Source organism: Cuculus canorus, chromosome 23, assembly GCF_017976375.1.
Source record: "Cuculus canorus isolate bCucCan1 chromosome 23, bCucCan1.pri, whole genome shotgun sequence".
In the NCBI taxonomy this organism is placed as follows: domain Eukaryota; kingdom Metazoa; phylum Chordata; class Aves; order Cuculiformes; family Cuculidae; genus Cuculus; species Cuculus canorus.
The window spans coordinates 2,110,782-2,130,215 of NC_071423.1; the positions used below are offsets into that span (position 1 = coordinate 2,110,782).

Sequence of the window (19,434 nt, forward strand, 5' to 3'; positions counted from 1 at the left end):
CAGCCTGATCCAGTAGGAGGTGTCCCTGGGCAGGGGGGTGGAACTGGATGGGCTTTAAGATCTCTTCCAACCTGAACCATTCTATGATGAGGAAAGAATTTTTTATGATGAGGGTGGGGAGGCCCTGGCCCAGGTTGCCCAAAGCAGTGGTGGCTGCCCCATCCCTGGAGGGGTTCCAGGCCAGGTTGGATGGGGCTTGGAGCCCCTGATCCAGTGGGAGGTGTCCCTGCCCACAGCAGAGCATTGGAACTGGATGGGTTTTGCGGTCCCTTCCAACCCAAACCATTCCATGATTCTATGACCCCATCAGAGGTCACATCTCCACTGGGATGGGGTGAAACGGCCCTGCCTCCCCTCTCCTTTCAGTATCTGGTGCCCTTATTTATAGGGACACATTTCTGGCTTTAAATCCAGTTGCACCAAATTGGCATTCAGGCTGTTTTAATTTCACCACATTACTAACAAAATGAAATTAAAAAAAAAGGTCTTTGTACAAAATGTCACAGTTATAAAACATTTCCATTCGCAGCTTCCATATTCTTTAGTGTCTCTTACAAGCGCCATTTGCTGAAATGGTTGAAGGGAACATTGCTGAAATGCTGCAGATGGGGTAAATGTGTACAATAGATCAATAAGCAGCCCAGTTTTAATTAAAACAGCTGACTGGTCCACTAGTCACTTATTATAGTCCCTTTTTTATAGTATTTGAAAACCCTTAAATCTCTTTTACTGCAGTCCTCTGGCATTTATAATTTTCTTTCTGTCTTCAGTTGGAAAATGGAGTTAACAAGTTCCTTTTGAAAACTGATACCGATTTTAATGTAAATATTTTATTGTGCAATATGAATACAGGAGTAAATAACTGAGGACGTTCCGAGTTAAGCTTTTCTCTTTTCTTAAAAAAAAGGAGGTATTTTTCTTTCTCCACAGGCCAAAGCGTACAAGCTCTGTGTAAATCTTTGGATAGGGGCTTTCACTTGGGGTTGAATTTATATAGTATTTAAAGTGCTGTATAAATTAATACAGTTAATATTTACATAGTGCTTGCTGAGTATGAATTAACATTCTCAACCCCTTTGTGAAACAATGCAGTTTGAGGACAGCAAAAAAGGCTGCAAAAAGTGCAAGGGCTTGTTCCTTTGGGGTATGTGAAGACGTGATTTTGGGGGTAGTGAAGAAACTGTAGTAATTGGCTGCATGTTACCGAGTAGCTCTTGAAATCACATCACAAATGTCTAAATACAGAGGCATGCAAAGCAGAAGGGCCCTCCTCAGAGTCTGAATTTCCTCAGCCATGTGGTGCCAGTGCTGGAGCAACAGCATGACCTGAATACACCTACTCCTCTGCCTCAGCCTATTCGGATATAATAATTTAGGGCAGGACATCAGCTGTTACCACAAAAAGCAGCATTCCCATCTGCAGGCCTGGCATACAAACAGATCCTTGATTCACTTTGGAGTATTTTTATGGACAGCCTTGCTTACAACAGTGTTCTCCTCCTTTTCCAAAAAGGAATTTCAGTCTGGTAACTTTCGGTGCAGTCTCACAGCTAAGCACAAGGTACAACCTCAGCTGCAGCTGAGTGACACAGCCTTCTCCTAGTTTCCGCAGGGAAAGGCTTTGGTGGTGGCGGCGGCTTTCAGATCAGTACTAATCAACACAGGAACGGCAGGTTATGCTACGGCAGGTATGCTGACACTCGTAATGGCCGTGGTTAATTTACCATGTCGATATATTCCCGATAACTGGTAGTTAGCTGTTGCCTGTGACAACAGTACCACTTTGAGTGAATGCTGCAAGGCTGCGGCATTCCCTAGAACACCTTTCCCATTGTTAACCCTGTTAGGTGGGTGGCAGCTTTCATTTCCTTCCAAGAATTTCATCTTATATGGTTCCAGGGCTTCTAGTGCCCTTTTCCCAGAACATCTGTGCTAACAAAGCACTGAAAATCTCATCCTCACCTTTGGCTGCTACTGTTTATTCTGTAAGAAATGTTTCAAGAGAACATCTCTGGCCATTATCACTTGCAAGACCCCACCTGTGTAAACAGAAAGAACGCATTTGTGATTGCAGTGCCCTGAAAAAGCAAGGTTAAACTCTTGATAAAGGTGAAGAGAAGTCAGTGAGGGACGTGCCCAGTAAATTCACTGGGAGCAGCAGCTCTGGCAAAGGGATGTGCTGAGATCCTCCAACTTCCTGAGAACGAGTTCATAGAAGTGAGAAAGTCTTTGACTGTTCCCACTGGTCTCTTTAACTCCACAAATTAAAGTACAAAATTGATCTAGCTTGAAAATGGTAGTGTTATGCAGGTCTTAATTAAAAAACTTGATTGAAGATTTAAACAGCAGGTCATCTCATTTGTACTAACTCTACGTGACAGATCGGTGCAAGTTCAAGGTTGCAGAGGTAGAGCTGAATCACCTCCGGTTTAGGAGGTAGAACACAAACTTCATTTATAAAAGGACCACAGCACATGGTGGGCTTGAGTAAAGAGAACTCATTCCAGCACAGTTCAGCAACACTAAACGGTGCTCCTTGAAAAATATACAGCCCAACTTGCCTGAACAATGCAGAGTTAACTGCCACAAGACATCATGAGCCATACTGCGCTCAGGACGGGACATCTTATCTGTCAACAAAGCAATGCAAGACTTACTAGTCAACTCAAACTTGATCTAACATCCAGCTATATAAGCGCCTTTGGGAAATCATACTTCTCCAACTCCCATAAATAACATCAGAAAGTTGGCAGTCTGCTGTGGAACTGGACATCTCTATTAGGCTGCAGGATTTCTTTGTGCAAGTCCAAGGTTCCTGCAGTTTTGCAACTCAGTTCTCCATGTGTAACTAAAGGGCAACATGTAACAGAGGAGGTGTAGAAAGGATAGCAGCCCTGAGATGTAGGAAACTGCTGAAGAAACACTGCAGTTGAGGTACAAGGAAGGTGTTCCGCAGAAAGAGGGTAACAGAAAAGATGCAGAGACCTTCCAGGCCTTGAAAGACAACGTGAGGCAGAGAGGCATTTAAAAAAGGAAAGGTGGTTTCTAAGGGAATACAATGAAGCTGAGAAAAGTGAAAGGATGGAGAATAAATAAGAACAGATGTATTGCAAATGGAGTCGTACCTCAAAAACAGGGATGAAAGGAGTAATTGCAGGGATGTGGGAAAACAGTGCAGATATCTGAAAAGGAAGTGACACAGTGAATAGTGGTGGACAACGAGCCTTTCTGTTTCTACTCAAAGACATCTTTAAAAGGGCTTGGCAGGGAGGAAAAGTGGACCCTTTATTGTATCCATGAATCCTTAACTCTTGATGGCCATTTTCCTACTGCTTTGTTCTGTGCCTGAAACAATACCACTAAGCTGGCTTTCATGCAGGTATCGACATATTTTGGGGGAGATTTAAACAGCAGTTTGTGCTACGTTAATCCCAACCAGCACAATCCTGGTCTACAGCATATAACAGATGGTTAAGGAACCTATCACACCATTAACATGTATTCAACCATAACTGCAAACTTCAAAACAACCCCTTCTTTTAGGTTTGGAAATATTACCACTTTGCTGAAGGACATCAGCACAAAAAAGGTGGCGAAGCATTGGAAAATGAGAAATGCATCAATCGAGGTTGCTTAAGGCTAGCACAAAGGAAGGAACCGCTCCTGCAGTGCTCTGTGTATGAATCTGAGCATCTGGAAAATGAGCTAAGTCTACAATCTCCTCTTATTTTTCTCAATGAATGGCAAAAACAATAATCACGGTGAATTTAACTGGACAATTTGTTCTGAAGAGGAAGACTACCCAAGACAAATGCAGTGTCTGAAAGATACAAGCAATTCTTTTTGGAATAGGCTTGCACTTCTGTAGGATTCACTATCCAGGAAAGGCAATTACCTCTAATATATAATTCAAGAGAGTAATGAGCCCACGTTCAGATTTAGGATCCCAAATGCCTAAACCCACCTTTTTACCTAATGATCAGTTTTCGGCATGTACAGACTGGGTATTTATGCTGCTCATTTTTTCTCTCCAGAAGGATCCAAGGATCTCCTTGGGCACTGGCAGGAGCTCAAGGCAGAATAATTCCTGATGCTTTTTCAGAGAATGGTAGCAAATGTTTAACCTGACACGCAGAACTGAAAAGGCAGGGGGTCTAGAAAAAAAGGTACAGTCAAGACTCTGGGAGGAGGGAGGAACTGCAGGAAATATTTAGTACATTCTCACCCTCTCATATCATAATATCTGCTATCAGGGGCTGAAGGTACACTGTAATCTTTCTCTTTTCTAGACCCCCTGTGAAGACAGAAGTGTCCTTTAGTCTCTGAAGATGGTAGAATCAGTCCTTCATATACCAAGGCAACGAAACCATTCCACCTTACGTAAGCTGAGCAGTGCATTTTGTGGTGGAGAAACTATGTGAGAGCCTAAAGAAATCTACCAGCAACAACTGAGCATGTTTTCCACAGACACCAACTGAGATTTCTCCTGTTGTGCTTGGACAATGTTTCTCTCCTTTCCCCTCATCTGCTTGCCTCTCTCAGACAGTCTCATCTCAACAGTGTGAAAGGTTGTGCATTTTATAGAGGTCTTTCATGGAAGATGAAAATTCAAGTATGTTATAATTAGCTGCAGTCCCACATAAGTAAGTATTATTGCAGCTTTTACATTAGATCTGAACTTGTCCCACAAAGGCGTGTCAAATACTACAGCAGAGTGATTAATGATATCATACATAATGGAGGGCTTCAGCATTGATGCAGGAGAGTTGCTCGAGAGGAACAATTTTAACTTCTTTCCACTCATAATTTATTTTCATCCTGTACTGTAAAAGAAACCTGAAATTGAAAATATAAATGGCTTGTATGACTGGCAAGCAAAGGAAGGGATCTGACTCATGATTGGATTTTTCATTCAGTATTCATCAGTGGATTAAAAGCCAAATCATCTTTACAAGTGGCACGGCGATGAACAACATCGAATATAAAAACCTCAGGACTTGTCCTGCTGAATAAATGTAGAATCATTTCCAGCAGCTTTGAAGATAAGTGCTATTCAACAACAAAAAAACCTACCCCTCCCTCTGCAATCAGGTCTGATTCAGCGTCTGCTACATCAGGCTTCATGGAATAACCTGCGCTGACAAGCTCTTCTACAGCACAGTCAAGTCGCCTTTTATTTCCTCCCCATCACTTGTTTGTGCAGTTACTCAAGTTTTCAAGCAACAGGGTGTGTTGAGAAGTAACTTATGACACAGGAACAGACAATGAGGAACTTTTAAATGTCTAGGTGACACATCACATCTGATACCACAAAGCTCTGTTACTGGGAACTGTTGTTTTCCATCAGTGCACGATATTTTTAAGTACTTAATCTTCTGGTGTGCTTAAAAGCAAAAGAACTCCACTAAAAATCCCCCTCCTTACTCGCTTTAATTGGATTTCAGCATAGACAGCTGCTGTTATATTTAAACAAATATTAAAGTACATTTCCTGTTACAATCATCATTAGAAGCCTCATGGCTCCTGACCACACAATCACTCTTATGTCAACACAGCACTATGTATTCTAGTTTCTTGACATGCACACCCCGAGACGAGAGAGTTGCACGCCGGGCATCGCAGGAGCCTGCGGCTTTGCCCTCGGGTGCTCATCGCCAGCCCACGCTTGGGGAGCGAAGGGTCCTGTGCTCATCAGCAGCCTGCCCTTCAACTCAGAGTTAGGGGAAACCAGCGGGGTTTTGGAATGACCTCCCACGGGAATTTGGTTTTGCAGACCTTCTTAGTGCTCCTTGTTTATAAACTCAATGAGGAAAGGCTTCATGTTCTGCACTGGGTTTTTTATAACCTTTGAAAGGTACGGTTCTTTGGAGGCCACAAAAAATGTGCAGTAGCAGTACTTCCACAGCTTTCAACTCCTAAGGCAGCAAGAAGCTAGAATATAGTTCTCTTGGCGATAAGAAATAAAGAAATACATGTGTTTGAAGTGTGTTTCAGTTGAATAAAGGCATACGGGCTGGCACAGCTGGAAGGAACTGGGCCATCTGAGTAGGAGATGAATCCAAATGTCTCCAGGGGAAGGAGTGGACCACCAACAACTTCCACCCACCTATGACTTGGGTGACTTCCACCGCAAACCCATGGCCCAAGGGGGAGAATGGCCCCCTCAGCTCCTGTCCTGAATCACATCTTCTCAGAAGATGAGTCAGCCCCGGACATATCCTTGTTATAACCTGTGTCACTTCTCCTGTAACTTTCTGATTGTCTTTTCCCATGTCTTGCAAAGGGCTGAATTAAAAGTTGCTCTTTTTATTTTACAACTTCTTTTCACTATGATATTCCCACACATGCAAGAAGAGAGAGGAGCTGTAGCCGTCCCAGTTGCCAAGGACTGAAGGTCCGTTCTCCCTCGCCAACAATAAAGGTGTTTTGCCACACAGTAATGAAAGCACCAGTTTGCAGGATAACAGAGTATTCTGCATTTTATGAAGCAAATGACAAGGCTTCTTTCGGGTCCAGGTTTTCCTGCCTTGTCTCAGTCTCTGTCGTTTGGTTGACTCCCTAAGGTCTCCACCGGGATGCAGCTCATTGGCTAAGTTATATAAAAGGAGTCTTAAGTAGAGCACTCTATTGAGGTTTGCGTTTTCCCTTTAAAATGCAAATGGATAGTAGTTAATTCCCTTTTGGGATTTATGAGCTGAATTTAAAATGGGAAATGATGATACAAAAATATACTTCAGAAAGCATTGCAGTATAAGTAATGAAATGTTCGCCACATGAATACAGATTCTTCTGGTCAGCCAGACATCTTCATTTATCTGCATTTTAATAGCTTCCCTCAAAACTGCTTTTGGCCAAATTTTTCCTCAACATATTACCTGCTGCAGTCCCCGTGGACTACAGTGAGGACAAAATCTGACCACGTTTTCTAAAATCTCATATATCAGCACATTTAGGTATATCAATATTCTATCAGGTATTATAAATATCTCCCTTCTTTTCCGTTAAAAAGTCTAACAAGATCTTTTCCATATTTCCTGAAAATATAGCTGGATGACAGACCCATTTGCCAGCTCGTCTGGTGACTAGAAAGGCTAAAAAACCTATCCAAAAAAGTGTCAACTTAGCAAAGATGTTAAAACCCATATTTACATACCAATTTCAAAAGGAACATTTTCCATCTCCCTTTCTTTTTCATAATTACCAGTTTACTTCCAAAGGGAAAAAAATAAGCACATATAATTATGTTCATAAGTTCAATTTATGCCAAAACACATACACATATATGCGCACACAGACAGAGCCCTGCTGCCTTCCACAGAGCGGGGGGATGCCAAGTGCTGTAACTTGCATTTAGAATTCAGGGTGCTCCACTCCTTGCATGATCAGGCCTTGAGTAACGCAACTGATTCCTTGTATTTGTTCTGTCTTCTGGAAAATATACCTTTACATAACCCTTCACAAGAACTCCTTTCTGTGCCCACGGACACTGGCACAAACAGCTTTAAGAAGCCTGATAATGGCAGAGGACGAAGCTGTGTCATCATGGTGTGAAACCCACCGGACACATGTCTAAAAGGGAATTGCATGGTTTCTAGCCTATGTTTAGAAGGACCTAACCCTGTAACCTAATGGAAGAACTAGAAATTGTTCATATTCGGATACACCTGCATTTATTGCGTGGGCACAGTGCTGGGGCACGCACAGTGGTGTGTGAAACAGGAGCAGGTCCTAACCCAGGTCCCCCGGCCAACGCTACCTTCTGATCCAGCATCAACTGCAGCATCCCCATGCAGGCATCCCTTGGCAGGGTCAGCAATTAAATATCTACACCACTTCAAGGCTTGAAAACCAACAAATGACACAGGTTTCATTTCAAATTTTCCCTTTATCTATACAAGAGGAGACAGAATATATCAAATATTCAAACTTTTCCTTTTCGCCCTTCTTTTGTTTCCATGTTTGTCTGCAAACTGTGTACTGTCCAAGTTCTCTGGGCTCTGTTCTCTCTTTTTTGTTACAGACTGACTTCAATCAACTCCTAGATCTAAAAGTCCCCAAACAACCAACAAAGCGTGTATTTCAGTAGGTTAAATTTGAGAAGCCACAATAAGGCCTCTGGTATAAGACTGTGATATCACTCACAAAGGACTGTGACTTCATTGTGAATGAAAACAGCATCTGGCACAGAGCAGGAAATAATTTACCAAAGAGCATCCAAGAAGGACAGCAATGAAAAGTAAGAATCAAACAAGTCTGTGGCTGCGTAAGGTCTTCTCCTCGTGAAAGGTTCTTGCATTGTGAAAACATTTCTTCAAAGCAAGAGATGAAAAAACCCCATACATGTTAAGTCTTTTTTCCGCCTTCGACTCAAATGCTTGCCAATAGCTTTTCAACAATTGCGTGATTCACTATTGAGTGCTTCATCATGGAAGCAGCCTGCGTTCTGCACGGTACAGGACTTTCTCATGCATTTTTTATTTCGTATTTATGTTACCAACCAACATGTCAGCTGTTAGAGAAAACCTGGTGAAAGACTGTGAAAGGAGATAAGCCCCCAGCAGGTGTTACAGGAATACTCAATTGTCTTTTAGTCTTAATTACACCTTTAACATAGTTTTGCTGTGTTGCAGCTGCTCTGTATTAAAAGAAATGATATTTTGTAAAACAATTTTTCTACAGTTTCTGCAACCACTATAACAGAAAGTGAACGTGTCAAAATAAAACCAGGTGAGGGCCAGTCTTAGGAAGGAAAAAATGAAAACAAACATTGCCAGCAGGTTTCCTAGAAGTTCTGCAGGGAATTAGCGAGGACAGAGTAGAGAAGGGAGGCAGGCTCTGGAATTCATTATGAAGATTAACACAGAAGGAGAGATTTCATTACAGTTTTCTGCATTTGAGGAGGACCACAAGGATGTGAAGTGGCTCATTCAACTCATCAGGGTATTCTTGGATGAAAGAGAACTTACCAGGGAGATGAATTCAGCCTCATCAGACCAATCCGATAAGTATAAAATAACATAGTCATTTTAGGTGTGTTCCTGTCCTTTGCCTTCCTAAATACCTCATCAACTAAAGTAATAACTTTCAAGACAATCTTACCATGGTGGCAAAAAAGGTATTTCAGTATAAAAATTTGGTTCTGAATGGATGGACCTGCAGCTGGCAACTGTCTTGATCAAAATGACTCCAAATTTGCTTGAAGAATTGCCCTTGCCGTTACTGTGGTTCTCTATTGTTCAGGCAAATCCACTAAGTGGCAAATTTCAGAGCATTTTGAAAACCAGGGGTCCAATTCTAGGATCCATCGATAAAACTTACAGCGCAAATTCTATCTCAGCTCCCGCTATCTTCCCAAGCAAATGGATTTTAAAGCACTGGGAAATATGAATTCTACACTAATAGAAGAGCTCTTGAAGCAAAGCTGCAGAAGGGTCCCTGCAAAATTAAGGCAGAGCAAGCCCAACGTGGCACAGGACACACAAGCGCTCTGAGCTGGAACTGCAGAAAATATTGTGAGCTGCAGCCTCACGCTCGGGCGAGCAAATCTTGAATTTTTCCACTGTGTGCAGGCTAAGGTTACAAGAGTTCAAAGCAACAGCTGAAGAGTTCTGTAATAACAGAGAATCCCTAAGTACTGTCATAAGTGTGTTTGAAAGAATGCTCTCACCTTACCGTGTAAATCCACTGCTTTGAAGAGAACGCCTCCGTTTCAGCTCAGGCTGGCCAGGTGCCTGGGCACACCTGGAATACAGGAACATTTGGGTGCACCTGAGGAGCATCACATGGGCTTTGGCAATGAGGAGCATTTTCTGCAAGGGAAAAAAGAAGCAAAAAAAAAAAAAAATGAGAACAGCTCAAAATAATTGGGTTATGTTCTGCTCAAGGAAGGATTTGGGGGGAAGCAGATTGCAGTGTTATTTGTTGGTAGCCTACAGTGCATGCATCCCTCCTCCAATGTCATTTGTCTGAAGCGCAGTGGAAGACCTGCCAGAATTCCCTGCTCTGGGCAGCTCTGCGCTTTTCCTCCGAGCAGCAAATTCTCATGTTTTTCCTGCCTGGCTGACAGCAGGAGTTTTTCACTCGTAGCCATCTGCACTGGGGCAGAGGCTGCGGCTTCAATCTTAATGGCTGTCTCAGATGATATCATTTTCTTTTTGTCTGCTGTAGAGAGAAGGCAGCACTGAACGCACTGACAAATCCTGGTACTTGTTATGCATTTACACCATTTGATACCCGCTGTGCTCCAAAGACAGTTGTTCTCAAAGGCATTCAGGTCTATGGTGTGGGTGGAACACACTTACTTTCCAAGCTCACTTTAGTTTCAAAATATCTCCTCCTTTAAACTAATCAGTCACTAAAGTAAACATGTCTCTTTTGCTCAGACAACTACCCTCTCCAAGGACACATCATAGAATCATAGAACATCCAACTGCAAAGAACTGCTCTGCAAAAATATTTTGAATGCAATCCAGAGTGCCATCGGAATCAGTGCAGCCCCCAGCACTGCAGGTGCCGGCTGTCACAGCAGGGTCTGCCACTCAGACCGGACACTGCAGGCTCCGAGGCCAGAGGTGCTGATAGTGATACCCTTATGCTGATGGTGCACAGGTTGTTTCGCTTCCACTTAACCACAGATTCCCAGAACCCCGTGGGAAATTTCCAGCAGTGCTTTTCTTTGCGGCAGTCTAACTTCCCAATTGTTACGATAGAAAATGGAAGAAAAGCGTGAAAATATCATCAGTAAAGACACAAATCTCAGAGAGAAAAAAAAAAACATGCAACCTCCTCCAAAATTGTAAGTTATTTTTGAAGTAGATACACAGCATTTTAATAAACAGGATCAGAGCAGAAACATTATGTTTAAGACAAACTCTAAAGCAAAACTTCAGAGGAAAACCCCAAGCTACTTGGCCTAAAAGCAAGGGACCAAGCTGTACCTGCAGCCCCCAGGCAGCAAGGAGCGCCCTGCCAGGGACCTGAGCCCACTCCTAAATGGACTGAGAGCTCTGCCTGTGGCCTGCACCCACGGGGCCGGGAACTCTTTTTCAGCTGAGCCCTGGGACCTCATTCACCGTCTGAGTGACCCTAGAGAAGTGTGGGGCTTCAGCTTAGGGACATTCATACCTGGCTATGGATTTCTGATAGCACTTTGCAGCTTGATCTTGAACTTGCTCATTGTTAGGGCTTGGTAAGAGACTAGTGCATTTTCTCTAATCCCAACTGCCCTCACCAGCTCACATCCCAACCTGCAGATTGAATTCCTGTCTGGACCTCAGGGCTGTCTCATGCTCTGGAACTTGTCTGTTGGCCTGGATCTTTGAATGACCCTGACTGCCATCTCCAGATAAGCCTCACTCATCCTATTCAGGTGCTGATGGATGAGGCTGTACCTGGTGAGTATTTCCACAAGCCTGGAGATCCAAACTTTTGGATAAGAGCTACAGACATCCTGGAGGAAGCTTTTTTACTCTTTGAAATCAATAAGTGTTTCTAAAGCTGTTTAGGAAAATGCAAGATGAAAGCGTCTTGTGAAAACTGTTGTTGCCCCACACCAGCACGGCAGCCAGTGAGACAGATGGGAGGATGAGGAATGAGTTGTACAGGAGGAGATGAGAGAAATGTAGCTCGCTTAGTCTAACAAAATAAACTTTGGGAGTGGATATGACTGCTGTCTATAAATACATCAGGAGAGTAAACACTGGGGATAGAAAAAAGTCCCCAGTTAAACTGCATAAAAATGTTGGCACAAGAACAAATAAGTAGGAATGGGCCTTGGAAAAAAACTTGTTTCCAGTGATGTTTAAATTTAGTGTCTTATTCAAGGCTTCAAGAACAAAGATCTTAGTTTCTCTTAAGGGAAAGTCTCCTCAGGTTACACACTGTGCTGTCTGTGATGGAGAGGGCTCACTGGCCTGGAAACCCCCTGCCACCTCCTACATCCACGAGAAGGGCAGATTTCTTGAAGTCTAATTCTGGGGAAGGAGGAAAACCGACCATCTGACAGATAAATATCTTTATCCATATTGAATTACAAGACCGAATATTCTCAGCTAGGGGATTTAGTTTTTCTGTACTATAAAAATCCCAGATAAGCAGAGTCTATGGTTGGCACATACAGAAAATTAGATCATAAAATATGTTGCTTTTTAAAAACGTGGCTGCTGTGTAAACATCCACCATGAGCTATTACTAATTTTTTTCCATGTTGCCTCTCTTCTTTATCTACCAGGGGTATCCGGAAGTGGGAGGAATCTCTCTGAAGATCTCTTCTATCCTGACAGACGCTGTGTAAGACCGACTCCATCATCACACCATCACTTTTCTGAAGACAGTTATCAAAGGCTGTGCATAACAAATCCTTTCCCAGGGCTGGAGACAAGGAAACTTTCTAGAAGACTTAAAACCCCTTTAAATCCTGCAAAGCTTTATGTTGATTTTTTAAAGCCTTCATTATAATGCCTAGATGCAGGATTCACTTCAACAGAATATTCAACCTTTATTCAACTTCCTACCAAGGCCATGAGTATCAAAAAGCATTGTTAATGACAGGACAAGGGGAAATGGCCTCAAGTTGCACCAGGGGAGGTTCAGATAAGATAGCAGGAAAAACTTCTTCACCGAAAGGGTTCTTAGGCACTGGAATGGGCTACGCAGGGAAGTGGTTGAGTCACCATTCCTGGAGGTGTTTAAAAGACAGATAGACAAGGTGCTCAGAGATATGGTTTAGTAGTGGACAGGTATGGTTGGACTCTATTATCTCAAAGGCCTTTTCCAGCCAAATGAGTCTATGATTCTAATGGTTTCTGAGTCATTCCAGCTTGCTTAATGGAGAGGAAACCCAAACAGCCTCTGTGTTTGCTTTGCAGTTGATGCACAAATGATGTCCTGCTAATGCCAATGCTTCTGTATAACCGGAACTGGATGGAGGTGACACCTGAACCTGACTGGAAGAACAGCCAGCTCAGTGGGTGCTCTCCATTGCACCCTGCAAGGCTGAACCCTTCCTTGAGAAGAATCGTGTGTACTAAGTAAACAGCGATCCCAGATGAAGAAGTAGCTGACCTGGATTTGAAGCTGAGCTACATCTCCCCAGTGCATGTTTCTGGGAAGTGCTCCAATAATTAAGAAGTCCTGCAATGCAAAGAACAACTCTGCTGCATCCATGCTCCACTACTAGCCCTGGCCATGAGCTGGGGCATCTGCTGCCAGCTGCCTGCCTCGCTTAGAGCCAGGGCTGCCTGGGAGCAGCTGGGCACAAGAAGGGAAAAGATCTTTCTCACCCAAGAAATGCCTGTAAAGGAAGTTTGCATTAACACTTGTGAAATACGGAACTCCCTTGGCTGGTTTCTGTCTTCCTCTAAACCTAGAGATCTCAAGACACCATCAGAAGCAGCAGCCTTAAAGGTTGGAGTTGGGGAGACGGTGTGTGAGTGGCAAAGCATTTCCCCTGGAGGCATTTCTGCAGCCAGAACTCACTTTTCCCATCCCTGCATAACAGCGTGGCTTTGCTAAATGGGTTTTCACAGTGAACTGAAATGCTCCCTGTTCCCAACACCAAATGCCCAGTAAGGACTATGGGGGGCTGTGAATTGTTTTCTCACCTGTTGCTGTACCTGTTGCCTGGATTTTTTACTAAATATTGGAGGATAAAGGCCATTAGGGTGGATACAGCAAAATGGTAGCCAATAGCGAACATATGTGATAAAATGCTTTCCCTAATGTTATGGTTTTCATTTAGTTTTAAGTAAAATTACTTTTAAAATGTTGAGATGATGAGGTAGATCCTATTAAAACACATAAACTCCCAGATTTCCTTTAGTCAAACCTTTCTTTGCTGTCGAAGGGGATTAAATCAGCTTGTTTAAAAACACAAGTTAAGCTTTTTTTTTTTGAGTGGGAAATGACCCCGAGAACCAAAACAGGATAACTTTGTGGTATTTGTATGTTTTACATGATGCCATCTTAATTACATTTACTCTGGCTTGCTCTAAATCTGTAATCTTGTATCGCTACCTCCATGTTTTGTATTCTCTGTGCAGGATGTGAAGCAATCACGTTTGAGTTGCATTATAATTTAGCAGATTCGACCAGAAACATGGAGAGTGCTGAAGTTTTTCCATCTTCGAGATTGGTGTTCTAAATCACAGCCAGCCGCTGCCTCGCACAAGGGAAGTCAGATGGATACCACAATGCGCAGCCCAATTCCATGCACGGTTTAATTTGGAAATCGAGGCACAAGTACCTACTTATCATGCACAGATGTAGGCTGGGAGGTCAACAGGGCCAGCGAGACACCGTCTGCTTCTATAACTCAAATGAGTTTACAGCACTTGAGCATTTTTCTTTGTCATGCTTTAATCAACATGCTTCTCACAATGGGATCATGCCACGAGGAAAAATCAAATAACCCAGGAAATCCAGAAACAAAGAACTATGGAAAGGAGAAGAACAGGAGAGCTTTCTAGGAGGCTTGAACGACAGGGCTGGTGAGCAGCTTCAGGGGACTGAGGTCCAGGCGGAGGACATTTGTGGTTAAGGAAAAGGCTTGTGACAGCGGCTTTATGACGTGAAGGGAATGGACGAAGAGGTTCATGTCCTTAAGTTTGGTCACAAAGATAACTGCAAGGAAATTAAATGGGGAATTGCGCTGTGCTTTTTCCAGCTAGAAACTGAAATGAGGGAGGAAATGCGCCTTGCCAGGAGGATGTGAGTATGCACGCTTCCACTCTGTCAGTGTTAGAGGGTGCTGCAGCCTAGAAAAGTGAGCTGTGTAGTGGCCGCACGGAAGAGACAAACCAGAGAAGACAGGACACCAGCATCAAAGGCAGTGCTGAAACTGCAGTGCAGAAGGGAGACAAGGCAGAGAGGTAGATATGGATCTGATAAGCCAAGAGGTGAGGGCAAAGAGGAGATTCAGTGAAGGGTTACAACACTGGGCCAGGTCATACAGGCAAAAAGGGGAAATTACTTCATGTAGCTTATGTGGACTTGCTATGATGATTAGGAATAAACAAATTAACCTAATGTGAAGGCTTCTCTCTCTCTGACTGCATGAAGCTGTTGGGAAAACAAAGCCTGGGCTGGAGCACCAGAAACAACACATCAAATGTGGGAAATACAATGGGCATTACATCAGACTCCAGATACTGCAGATGATGAATCAGACCAGCAGGCTGCTTCTGCATCTGGCAGCTTGTTCCATCCACTGGCCACTTGCACTGCTCTGCCCAAGCTAAGAGAAAGGGAAGCAAAACAACCTGTGGCATCACTTTGAGAGCACGGAAAGGACAACAGCCCTGGTGGCAAGAGCTGTTTGGTGCCCAGGTGTAGAACTACACATTTGTATGATACCATGGCGCAATGGTGTGCTCATATCATAGTCAGTAGGTCTTCAAAAGGTTAGGGAGATTCTTGGGAATCCCAAATAAAAATACAACACTGACAGCACTTCAGATTTTTTTAGAAGTAATACATAGAACTGTTAGCGCTTAAGGGAAATAAAGCAGTTTTGTTGGGTCTTAGGTATTTCCTTGTGCTATTGCTTAATCACGTTTTAGCATGGTATAATGAAATGTAAACTGGTTTTGTAGGCTAGAGGAATAAATTGACTCCATAACTTTCACAATTCAGAGGAGTCAAGCAGCATCTTGGAGGGGAAAAACCCCTGAGCTTCTGGTAACTGGGGAACTAATTCTGCTTGCTTCAGTTTTAAAATTCTTTCTTGACAAACAATTTAAGGTAAAGTTACGAAGCACAAGCTAAAAAAATCGCATCTTGCTTTTTATGTTGATTGTTCATGCAAGGGATAGGTCAATACCACCGCCTACGATTTCAACGTACACTTGTGCCTCTTAATTTAAAAGACTTTAACAGGCCTGGTGGAGATGGAAACTTAACTGCCCCAAGATCTGACCCTCTCGCTGCTCTTCTGGAGCAGAGAATGAGCAGAACCAGTTTTTGTAAAAGCAGCGAGTCATCTTTAACCAAAATCTACCCTTCCTTTATTATTAAGGTTTGGGTCAGTTGGCCACAATGGCCCATTGCAGGGTCTGCAGCTGCCCACACTTTAGCGGAACAGTGTTCATTGTGTACACACACATAGGCAGTTCATGAAGCCATTTTTGAATAAACTTAAAAGGTACTAAACACAGAAATTGTCTTATTAAAGAAATATCCACTGCACTGTTAGATCAAACAGCTTTCTGAGCGTATGCTAATTCAAAAAAGGAGCAAGAAAAGCAGTATTTTTCCATATCACGATAATACAAACACCTCTTTAAGACAAGCAGCAACAAAAGTACAGCAGTAACCCCACTGGAATGACCAATCAATTAAATTTCCAAACAATAGTAATTATTATCCTTCCCTGAGCTGACATTTAGGGCTCGGACACATGAACCATGACAAAAAAATGAAAGGTTCCAGACTGGGTCTCTTTAGGCAGAAGGAGCCCTTTTGGGGACATTTCCTCATGGGCCAACCCTCAACAGATACAACTACCCCTTGCTTCAGCTTTTAATTTATAGGTTGATAAGTGAAATTACAGTGAAGCCCACTGGAATGCTATTTTTTATCCAATTTCAGATAATCAGCAACCTGATCCAAGTGCAAGTGCAAGGTTCTACACCTGGTTGGGGCTATATGCAGTTTCAATAAAGGCTGGGGAATGATGTGGTTGAGAGCTGCCCTGCTGAGAAGGACTTGGGGTGCTGGGGGATGAGATACTCGACATGAGTTGGCAATAAGCGCTCCCAGCCCAGAAACCAACCGTGTCCTGGGATGCATCCAAAGCAGAGTGGCCAGGAGGGCGAGGGAGGGGATTCTGCCCCTCTGCTCTGCTCTGGTGAGACCTCACCTGGAGCCTTGTGTCTAGGTCTGGAATCATAGAATAATTTGGGTTGGAAGAGACCTTAAAGATTATCTAGTTCGGATTCCCCTGCCATGGGCAGGGACATCCCACTGGATCAGGCTGCCCAAGGCCCATCCAACCTGGCCTTGAACATCTCCAGGGATGGGGCAGCCACAGCTTCCCTGGACAACCTGTCTCAGTGCCTCACCACTCTCATACTGAAGAAATTCCTCCTTATGTCCAGTCTAAATCTGCCCCTCTCCAGTTTATACCCATTGCCCCTCATCCTATCACTACAAGACTTTGTTAACAGTCCCTCAGCAGTTTCCTGTAGCCCCTTCAGGTACTGGAAGGTCACTCTAAGGTCTCCCTGGAGCCTTTTCTTCTCCAGGCTGAACAACCCCAACTCTCTCAGCCTGTCCTCATATGGGAGGTGCTCCAGCCCTCCGATCATCTTTGTAGCCTCCTCTGGACCCGTTCCAACAGCTCCATCTCCTTATGTTGAAGATTCCAGAACTGGACACAGAACTCCAGCTGAGGTCTCCCAAGAGAGGGACAGAGGGGCAGAATCCCTGCTGGCCACACTGCTTTTGATGCAGCCCAGGACATGGTTCGCCTTCTGGGCTGCGAGTGCACATTGCCGGCTGATGTCGAGCTTCCCATCAACCAGCACCCCAAGTCCTTCTCTGCAGGGCTGCTCTCAGTCACATCACCCCCCGTCCTGTACTGACCCAGGTGTAGGACCTCGTCCTTGGCCTTGTTAAACCTCATGAGGTTCTCACAGGAATCCCCAACAAAAGAAAGATATGGAACTGTTGGAATAAGTCCAGAGGAGGCCATGGAAATGATTTGAGGGCTAGAGCACCCCCTGTATGAGGACAGGCTGAGAGAGTTGGAATTGTTCAGCCTGGAGAAGGCTCCAAGCACCTTTCAGTACTGAAATGGGCTCCACAAAAGCTGGGGCTTTCTCCAAGGGCCTGTAGTGACAGGACAAGGGGGGATGGCTTTAAATTGGAAGGAGGAAGATCTAGAGTAGACATTAGCAAAAAACTCTTCACGATGAGTGTGGGGAGGCCCTGGCCCAGGTTGCCCAGAGCAGTGGTGGCTGCCCCATCCCTGGAGGTGTTCCAGGCCAGGTTGGATGGGGATTGGAGCCCCTGATCCAGTGCGAGGTGTCCCTGCCCGTGGCAGGAGGTGGAACTGGATGGGCTTTGAGGTCCTTCCAACCCAACTCATTCCATGATTTTACGGGATAGAAGGCTGGGAGTGCTACCGAGCTCTGATGGCCCCTGGCTGCCGAGCACCGCCGGCTCTGTCCCAGCTCCCCGCTCAGTCCGGCGCTGCCGCTGCCCCGCCTGCAGGGGGCGCCGCTCACTCCCCCGCGGGGGGGGCGGGGCGCCATGAGAGCCGCGTGCTGATTGGCCGCGAGGCGGCGCGGATGAGAGCGGCGACGTGATTGGCCGCGAGGTGAAGGGGGTTAGCAAAGGCCCAGGTCAGGATCGCCCCCCCGTCCCCGCACAGCGGGCTCCCCTCTTTGCTACCCTTTCCCCCCCTGACCTGCCCTCCTCGCTGTGTTTTTCTCGAGGACCTCCGCGCCCCGTCTGGGCGCGCGGAGGCGCCTCGGCCAATGGGCGCGCGGCGCAGCGTCCGGTTGCCAGGCAGATTATGCTAATGAGGCGCGGGCGGCCGCCCCACCCCCCTCACCCCCCCCGCGCTGCAGCTACCATTGTGAGGTGAGGACAGGTGGGACGTTCGGGGCTGCAGCGGCGCCGGCGCCGGCGGCCGGGGCGCGGCACCCGCACGGGACCCCCTCAGGTAACGCGATGGGACGGCCCGGGAGGGCAGCGCGGTGCGGGGCGGCCGCGGGGACGCGCCGGGGGTTTCGCGCTTGTTGTTTTAGTCGCACCCAAGATGGCGCCCGCGGCCGGCGGCGCCTTTAGCGCTGCGGACGGGACGAACCGTTCGCTCGCGGGAGTGGGGGGGGGCGCGTTCCCCTTCCCTCCCCCTCCCCGCGGGAGAGGTACAGTCCGCTCCCCCCTCATCCCCGCCCCAGCCGGGATCCCCCACCCGCCCCGGGCAGAGGGAGATGGGGCTGCCCCCTCCCCCATCCACCCCTCCCTGGATGGTACAGTCCGGACCCCAGCACCTCAGTGGCGGGGGGGGGGTGATAGCGGAGCCATCTTGTTCCCCCCACATCACGCACGGCGCTCGCCCCCCTCACCCCTTGGTTAAACCATCTCCCTGCCCCCGGCTGCCAGGCTGCCCGCTCTCCTCTGCCTGCCCGGCACCGTCTCTCGCCGCCAGCTCCGGTCCCGCTCCCCCCCCCCCCTCGGGGGGCCGCAGTGGTTGGGGCCGAGTGACCGTTTGCGGGAGGGGGGGCGCCTCGGGGCGCGCGGGGCGCTCCCCCAGGGGAGAGGGGGCACCTGCGCCTCCTGATTGGCCTCGCGCCTCGCGCCCCCGCCTCCCATTGGCCCGCGCAGGGGAGGGGGGCGCGCGCCCCCTGCCCGGATTGGCTGGCGGCGGCGGGCGGAGGGTATAAAAGGGGGAGCGGGCGCAGCTAGAACGGCCCGAGGGTGGCGAGAGGT

General features: G+C 46.0%; 1 protein-coding gene and 1 long non-coding RNA gene across 5 annotated transcripts in view; one reads left to right on the forward strand and one right to left on the reverse strand.

Annotated features, from left to right (window-relative positions):
• Window positions 1-430: 430 nt before the first annotated feature.
• LOC128854351 (uncharacterized) lies at window positions 431-18,701 on the reverse strand. 3 transcript variants are annotated; one of them, XR_008453387.1, is made up of 4 exons: window positions 18,574-18,697; window positions 15,132-15,232; window positions 9,668-9,809; window positions 431-3,182 (listed from the first exon to the last, which is right to left on the reverse strand). It is a non-coding gene; the product is annotated as an uncharacterized LOC128854351 (long non-coding RNA). The 3 variants fall into 3 exon arrangements; XR_008453386.1 differs by lacking the exon at window positions 15,132-15,232 and having other exon boundaries at window positions 18,574-18,701; XR_008453388.1 differs by lacking the exons at window positions 15,132-15,232; window positions 18,574-18,697 and adding an exon at window positions 18,407-18,500.
• PRDM10 (PR/SET domain 10) overlaps window positions 18,532-19,434 on the forward strand; it is a 47,187-nt gene continuing 46,284 nt past the window's right edge. For both annotated transcript variants that reach the window (XM_054086824.1, XM_054086827.1), the window contains exon 1: window positions 18,532-18,664. The gene's annotated coding sequence lies outside the window, so the exon portion shown is untranslated. The remainder of the gene's footprint in view (window positions 18,665-19,434) is intronic.